Genomic DNA, 9147 nt, shown 5'->3' with positions numbered 1-9147 from the left:
GGAGAGAGAGAGAGAGAAGGAGGGAGGGAAGAAGAGAACAAGAGTGATTTCTGCGAGCGCCTGTGCGGAAATCGTACTCTACGCACTGTCGAAAGACGGACTACTTAACGCCAGATGCAAATAGAAATTTTTGCGAATTGACATCAGAGTATCGAATATTTTATTTTAAATATTGACTATTTTTAATAATAATACTTTATTGTTGCAACGAATAATAAATAGTTGAAAGGCTAGATTAGAGTTGCCATATCAAAATTTTTAAAAATATAGAGTTAAAAAATCCCGGACATTTCGCTTGGAATCCTGAACGCACAAAAATGTGTTTAAGTTAATAAAATTGATTAAAATAGTTAATGAATAATTATTTCACATTTGACCAATCAATTATTCTTCGACATTCAACTGTGATTAGTCAATTTCTTTCTATAAATAGTTATTCTGGATTGCCTTCGAAATATTTCTTTGATATTCCTTGAGGCCCTAAAAAAGAGAACATGTTCAAGGAAAAGAGAACCGATGGCAACCCTAGGCTGTACCGAATAGAAGGTATCTTGACAAACTAAATAATATTATATTATTGATAATAACGATATTTAATAAACGTCAAGTTTGAATATCAACGCCCATAATTAGCAGCATGTCGCGGGACTTTTTGATTTAACGCTAATGTATTTTATCGCAACGCTGATAAAACCCCCGTGTAAATAAAGCTGATAACCGGACTGTGTTTCTTAGCATTGCCTTCATTGTCGTCGAAACCACGAAATTAGGATCTAGAGGGGGGGCCACGTCCGTGTCTGTTATCAACGGCTAGCGGTAACTAAGCGCGATGGTTAATGCTCCGTCCGTTTGTGTGGTGCGGTGGCGGCCGAATATCGAGTAATTTCATTACCGCCGCCGCGCGACGTCGACACCTCGAAGCGCGCCCGCCCGCGCGGATTAACGGAATCCTGCGGCGTGAAGGGAGACCGCTCGCGCCGCGCCGCCGTCGCCGTCGTCCACTGTCGGTGTTGACTAGCGATGCAGCTAGTCAACGGTGGCGCGATAGATAGACCGCGACAATGGTATCGGGCCAACGGGGCGGGCGTCTATCTCCTGTCGTATCGCCGCGCCACGTCGGCCCCGTCGTTAGTCTCTCGGCGGGCGCGAGCGTCCTTAATCTGATCTGCGTGCTGCACACATGCAGTTAGGGGACACTGGATGCGGGGGAGGAAACAAATGACTCGGATCCTAGACATTCACGGTGAATTTCACGCGCCTCGCATACGCCGTGCCGATCCGAGTCATCCGCGTTGACCGGTCCACTTTGCTCCCGAACTGCCGGTTTCATTCCCGTTTATAAACACACGAGCTGGCATGCAAACGAAAGTTCAGGAATCAGTTGCGATGAAACGGAGCACACACGGTTTGTGTGCCGAGCCGCAATGGGCGCGATAACATACCCGGACGTGTCGGACGCAGGAGGAGAGGGTAAGAAAGCCGGGAGAGAGGGGAAGGGGCTGCGGAAGAAACAGGACAGAAGGCATTGTATCTGGGACGACGACGCGGGGGTGAGGAAAGATGACGCGCGCGAATAGACGCCGGTTCTGATTACTTCGGAGGGTCCCGTCGCTGTGCGGATTTACGCGCGATGCTTCGAGGATTCAAGGGCTTCGTGCTCCGGAAATAAAGACAAGAAGAAGAAAAAGAGACTGGTTGCCCGGGAAAAGAGAACAACGTGTTAGTGCATAATTATTTTTTTTCTTCTCCTTTCTACTCTCCGCGGAGCACAGGACATTTCGAGATCGTTGAATTGCCGCGAATTAATCGACGCCCGGAATGAGAGAGAAAATGGGAAAATATGTGAATGAATCAATTTGATTTCCGTTGAATTACAATCAAAAACGCAATTAAATTTGCAGATATTATAATAGAAGTGATAATTAAAAACGGACTAGCAATTATTATTATTATTATTATTACGATAATTTATATCGCAAATGTTTTATCGTTAGTAATGGTAGCACTAATTAATTGCATTTCGCATCGCCGCGTCGTGCGCATTTTTAGCATTTAAGAACATTCTCAAGTGGATCAATATTTTGACAGATCAATAATGGGGGTCTCGCGGAAAAATGGCGGCGGCGCACCGGGCCCCGTGTACTATAAATCCGTCACGGGATAGTTGCCCCAGTTGTATCTGACGCTCGCAAACACAACATTGCTTTCCATGCTCCCGCATATATCTGCTTTTCCGCGTTTCCGCCGCGTAACGGCGTAGCGGAAGCGAAAAATGCGCTATTGATCGTGTGAAAGCATTTTTCCACGCGGTAGGTAACCGTCCCAGTCGTCTTTGATTTTTCATATTAGAAATTCTCATTACGTACCCCTCGTATTTTACTTGGCGGCGCGACCCCAGGTGCGCATATGTATACACACGCACGTACACACAGAAGATATCCTCGGCCTTCCTCTACGATTACATCCCCGCCCGCGCTCTCATTCGGTTTACTATACGCCTTCAGGTGCAACCTGACGCCGTACATGCTAGATGGAATTCGATATAAGCGTCGCTTGAACACGGAATCATTTAACATGAGAGGAGGAGGTAACTGAAACATTTCCAGCTCTTATTTCTCAAAGGCCTGATCCTTTTACTTCTTGCTATAGGGAGAAAAAAAAAGAAGAAAATTCGTACTGCAGTCGCGCGCGCTGCACGAGACGCGATACTATTCTCTTGACCTGCCTATAACGTATTGTCTTTGATGATACATCACTGTATAATGCACTCCGTAGCGCGCGAGGCAATCTCGATGCTCGCAGACAAGATTTAGCATGTGTCTATATATATACACATACATATAGTACATGTGTGTGTATGTATATACATATATTTCACTTCTCTCTTGCGCGCGTATTTGACTTCATACCGCATAACTTAAAGTTTCGAAGAAAAACGTTCCACATACATAACTTGGCGCACTTATATCGAATTCGCCCGAATGTAGACCGCATTACGTCTCCATAGAAAGAGTTTAACCAAAGTTTAAGAGGTATCAAGAAAAGCGGCGATGAGGAGAAAGAGGGAGAGGGTTAACTTTTCGGGCCCCACATCCGCGCGCGCCACTGAAGTCGGAACGATAAGGAGCCTATCGCATGAGCCGAGATCGGGGATCGATATCCTATCCGTTTCCCACGACTAAACGAATGCTTAAGTTTTGAGTGAGGATGTGCTTTTACTCACTCACGGCGCGGAGAGGTTTAGATTTAATAGACAAGGAGCGCAGAGAAGATTCGCTCGGACGCGAATCGTCGGGCTACTTCCGGTGGCGTGACGTATCGGGGTGTCGATATTGCAAATATAACCAAGTTATTTGATACTTGGCACGAAGAGGAAAGACATTAGGGGAGCGAGGGGGCGGGAGGCGGAAGGGGAGAAGCATCGACAATCACGGCTACGGTGCTGCTCAATGGTATACAAGAGATGCAGCCTTGTGGAACGTAATTTCGAGACGATGACATCGCGAACATGATGAAATTACGTGATAGTTAGCCCGAACCAAATTGACGTGGGTATAGCTACTTGTTATTGACAGATATAACATAAGAGTACACTCCTTCAGATTATCAACTCCGCTAATAAGATTTTAAGGGCTCGATACGCCGCGAGAATAATTAGAGAATAATTAGTTTGCAAAAAATCACGGAATAAATAAATAAAGCGCAAGTTTCTGAGTTAATTGCCAATGAGTAGTCGACTCTTCTAAAAAGTAATTTCAGTGATTTGCGCGACACATCAGATAACTCAATTGCGTTTTGGCGGCCGTTCGTGCGCGGGGAACGAAACTGTCCCGGAAGTTGAGTTTGAGAGACAAACAGATGAAGCGCTAAAAATCCCGGTCGCCGGGCTCCGTCGTGCGCGACTACGAATATGGAAATTTCAGGGTTTCGACTCGGAGGCCACTAACGAGCGTACCGTGCACGCTTCCAGTAGCGCTCTGGCACGGTATACACGTTATATACAGATATATGTACACGTGTATATGCGGCTCTGTGGCGGTGCGATGCGGTGGCAGCGACGGCGATGGCGACGTCGACGACGGCGGCGGTGGCGGCGGCGGGCCGGAAGGGTTAATCCTATCTAGTGTAATAGTAGCGGGTCAACGACATCTTTGCGAGGAGCAAACTTACCTGGCCCAACAAGCCATACATCAAATTGCGCTTCTTGACGAGCTCGCGGCTTTTATGAGAGGAGACGACCGGGGCGGACGGTTCCGTGTGATAAAAACGTCGGCCGGAAGTCAACGCCGCTACCGCCGCAACGAGGAACAAAGCTACGGGAAATGTTGCGCGCGCGGGAAGGAGCGTTAGTTGTCGCGCGGAACGAACATTCGTCCTTGAACGTGCCAAGTTTTTCCGCCGAAACTGTGTGTTCCGCGCCCGTCTCACCACTCTCACCGCGTCGTCCCGGAATTACATCTGGGATATATGAGCCGTTTATCTTGAAGATGGCGTAGCGGAGAGAGATGGGAGACCCCGAAGCAAGTCGCGACGAAGAACTTTGAATACGGAATTTAGCCGCCGCCCGCGCCGCCGCGCCGCGCCGTCTACGTATATCTGAGGCGTTTAGAGGCTGAATGCGACCGTGTGTTGTCAGCACGCGATAACAATAAACGCGCGGTCTTCGCATTAGACGAGCGAAACTCGGTATTAAACGCTAGGACCCACAGTCAGCGCTAATTACGCCGACACGCGCCATTACAGTCACCCTCTTCGATTCATTTCGAAGAAACGTTACAGCATTTTGTTACGAGACTAATGCTCGTTTGAAACGCGTTTACACACGCGCACAATAGGAGCACTTCAAACGTGCGTCTAATGTGCAAAATATGCCGGGCTGTGAAAGAGACGTGAGTACTGAAATATGTTCTGAGAAATGTGTGTAATAGAAAAAAAGGACAAATACGAGCGCTGAGTTTTCAAAACCAGGGTTTGACACGATGGGCTTGACAAGAAGTAGTTTCGACCAGACAAATCCAAAAATTAAAAAAAATCGCTCAAAATAAATGCTGAAGACGCAGGACAAGACAGTAAATTTGAAAACAAATTGCAGAATTCTCTTGGCAAATTAACTAAAATAAAATTAAGATTATAATTAATTATTAAATTAAATTAAATAAATTCGTTATCTATAATGAATTTTGTTAATCATTAGTAAATTATAAAAAATAAAACTCCAGAAAACCCACTGTGCTGGGCTTTTTAAAAAAAAAAACCGGGTTTTTTCAAACCCTGTATTATGAATCATACTCAACAGGCCGGAGCGGATTGATATTTCGACGTGCTGTTTTGTCTGATCTCATTACGCGAAATGGCACTCGTCGCGTTTTGCACGTGTTACAAACGAGAAAGAGGAATAGAGATAGATAGATAGATAGATAGATAGAGAGAGAGAGAGAGAGAGAGAGAGAATAGCCACTTGTACGGACCACTCGTATTTATGAACGAGAACGTAGTTTACTGTCTTGACTTCGAATTAACTCAATCCCGTTAACACGGCACTCGACTGCCTAGTGTCGTTTCGCCGTTCCGGAAATGGCGCGAACACCGTAGTCGTGTACACAGGAAGAGATATCGTAACTGCTTTTCGTCCATGTCTCGTAATAGAGGCCGGCGTTACGGTTGAAGTGGCGTTGTTATTTCGAAAAGATAACATATGGGAAAATCAAATATGTTAATGAAATGAATTACTGGGCCATTCATCATTCTTCTCGTGCTTTAAAAAGTTTATTAGGGATACCAAAAAAAAGTATGTATATATAAGCGACATATTTACTTTCCTTCAGATAATGCTGGCAAATGGGCATAAAAGATATATGAAAGCTGCGGTTCAATCAATATCGCGTTTTCTAGATAATATCACATTTCAACTCGGTTAACCATCTCTCGAGGGATAGAATTTTGTTTCAAATTGTATAGATTTTATTTTTCGTTGTAATAAAAGTATTGCGGCTTACGAATAAAATATTAATATATTGATAATAATAATAGTAATAATAAAAGATATAACTCCGCTTGCATCGTGAGCAGATTAGCGACGGAGGTGAGAGAGAGAGAGAGAGAGAGAGAGAGAGAGAGAGAGAGAATTTTATGATAATATATACTCAAACAATAATTATTCAGACAAATGACGATATCCGAATTACTCGAATAGCGAATTACTTTACCTCGCGCTTGAAAGAATAAATCGCGCGCAAATTACGCAGTTACGGTTCTTGATATTAAGAAACGAACGGATGTATGACACGTTTTGAAGTTATATTAAAGCAAGATCTTAATTTCCTGCGGAAATAAAGTAGTCTCCTCGTGTTTCTCTCGATAAAGCGAAAGGAATGGAGGCAGGGAGAAGAAAAGCGGACCGACTTTTCCCATACGAGGTCACGAAAACACGTTTTTCCGGCTTATTATTTGCGTTAAAACGAATTTTATGTATTCGCGCGCTCTCGCACTCTCATCTCCGAGTACTTGGCAAGTTCGGTGTGTGTTTTATGACAGCGGGAGCGGTGCCTGCTAGCGTGTAACAATAGCGTTACTTTTTCGTGATAAAGGGTTATGACCACGTCTTCAACTTTTATAAAAGACGTGCCAAGTTTCGAGGGCCGTGCGAAGGTGCGAACGGCCAAACGCGTCTTTGGAACATCGCGAAGAGTTTCGGTCGCGGGGGGTTCGAGTATTGCGCGAGCGAAAGTGGGAAACGGAGGTATATCGCTGGAATATAAACTCGACCATGTATTATCTATGCTTCTATATCCTGATGCCTCGTAAATATACGCAAATATGTCACATTCAGCGTCAGAGCCGTTGGAATTTTTGAGGAGGAATACTGGAGGAAGAGGAGCAGGAGGGGGCAGGAGGAGGAGCTGAAACGCTGCGACATCTCGTTTTATCGAACTAGAATTTAGGTCGTCCCCGGTAAATGCCTAAAATATAATTTCACGCACAGATTTTGCACTCCGCGCGAAATTACTATTTTTGCCGGCGGCCAACGGGGAAACGCGAATTCAACGCGGGGATTCGCGATTTTGCCCCGTGTCCTAATTAACAACAGCGCGCGCAAAACATATGCATGAAAGACGAATATAAAAGCTTCCGGGGAAATGTGTGCGCGCATTCGCGAACGTTTTTGAGGATTTGACAAGATGGGCCCAACCCAATAAAACCACCGTGGGTTATATACATCTTGAAAATTGAAATCATTTTGTTGAAAAGAACGTTTATTTTATGATGTATATTTTGAGATGTAGACTTATATGGAATATCAATGTAACTCATTCGTTTTATCGCTATATATTTATAAATGTAAAAAAAGGTCAAAGGAAAAAAAGTTCACGTCAAATTATTTCATTCCTTATAAAAATACCTCGTTGTCTAGATCACGTTAATTCTCAAAGGATACGATACGCGATCGACAGAGCGAAATGAAATTTTGCGGCGCAATGTTCCAATTCTGGGTTGTTTCATAATAACAAAGTCTGAAAACAAAGTAATTTTCGATAGCGGAGACTGCGAGGAGCTTTTTCAAGCGAGGTTGCACGAAGCGAGATCGATAAGTTTCTGTTTCATAATTCTACCGAAACTCCTGCTGCTTAAATTTATAATTGAACTAAAGATACGATGTGCAAGAGAGATCACAAATTTTCAGGTAACTTTTAATGGGGGTATCGTCTCTATACTCGACCAGGAAATCTCGACTGGCGTAAGAAAACGAGACTAGCCGGTGAGACCAACCAACTTGGTGTAATGCTGACAATTGTTTCGTTAACACGGCTATAATGCAGAAAGTTACGGGGATAGTTACTGCGAGCGAAGAAAAAAAAAGGGAGAAGGGGAGGAGCGGACGTTCGCGCGGTATCTTGGAGTATCTCTCGAAGAGTGCGGAAAATTCGACTGGCGTTATCACCGGCCGCGCGCGATGATAATTGGCTTCCCGCCGGAGATGAGAATGGCGTAAATAATTCTCGGGGTATCCCGAAACGCGCCGCGCCATGAAAATGGGAAGTGAGACGTGCCTCTCCATCTCGTCGTACTACTTTAACTCATTATTTCGCTCGCCCGTCGGGAGAGGAGCCTAATGGGAGCGTATTGGAGGTTCACGCGTTCACCTCACCCCGGCGGAAAGTAACAGCGGTGGCGCAATAATACCAAACGTAGAGCCATTTCATCCATTAGGCGTTGTAGCAAGGGCGAACTTTGGCTCGTAAAAGGAAGGCACACGAGCCCGGATATTCCCGGGAATCGCCGCGTTAATGATCGCCTAAAATATCAACAGAAATATGCCCCCGATTCTAATTAGAAGTTCGTTATGTAGGATAAGGATATTAGTTCTGAATCACTCTAAGTTAATTATAAAAATTCATATTTTTATCCAAAAAGATATCAAATAATCAATAACATATATTTAATAATTATAATTAATCACAAAGAATACTTTATGGATGATTTTATTCAATTTCGGTACTATTTTATATTTTTTAATTTTAATTGAATAAAATAATAAAAATTATTCATAATTAGATCCCCTGGATCTAATTGTGGATAAAACTATCTGTAAAACATATTTAATTTTAACTGATTATGAGTGTGATTATTGCAGATTTTTGCCATGAAGACATGAAGTCTAATGTTACTGACCTCCTGCAAAGCAATCCTTGGACTTTCAATAAATTTTTAAAGATTCGGTGATGCCAATGCAATTGGATTGATTTTTAAACACCATTATTTACGAGTCACTTAATTAGCTGCCGTTTTGCTATTAAAAAACGAGGGAGAGATTAACTAATTGCATATATTTTCAAAGGCCCTTTCCGTCTATCCGTTTTAAGACGGCGGAATTTTACGGAGAAATGCTTTCTACCTTAAGAGCCGTTCCTCCTAGTTTTCCTTTTCTTCAGACCGCGCTTTTATCCGCGCTTTCTTCGCATATCGCTAATACTCGCTGAAATATCGCGTCGCAGATTACTTAACTTCGTATTTGTAGGTGTACCGAGAGTTTACGTTTCCACGGTGATCTCGATATTTTCCGTTATCCGTTCACCTTTCCGCCATAACCACCGCTGGAGATTGAAATATTAGAGAAACGTTACTTATATATATATATATATATATATA

General features: G+C 43.6%; 1 protein-coding gene across 4 annotated transcripts in view; it reads right to left on the bottom strand.

The window, feature by feature from the left end:
- LOC105449013 overlaps positions 1-9147 on the bottom strand; it is a 201004-nt gene that overhangs the window by 98223 nt on the left and 93634 nt on the right. The gene's annotated exons all lie outside the window — the stretch shown is intronic.

This window comes from Wasmannia auropunctata, unplaced genomic scaffold (genome assembly GCF_000956235.1).
Source record: "Wasmannia auropunctata unplaced genomic scaffold, wasmannia.A_1.0 LD336078.1, whole genome shotgun sequence".
NCBI classification, from domain to species: Eukaryota; Metazoa; Arthropoda; class Insecta; order Hymenoptera; family Formicidae; genus Wasmannia; species Wasmannia auropunctata.
Note: the sequence above shows the minus strand (reverse complement) of the source record. Positions and strands in the feature narration are given on the sequence as shown.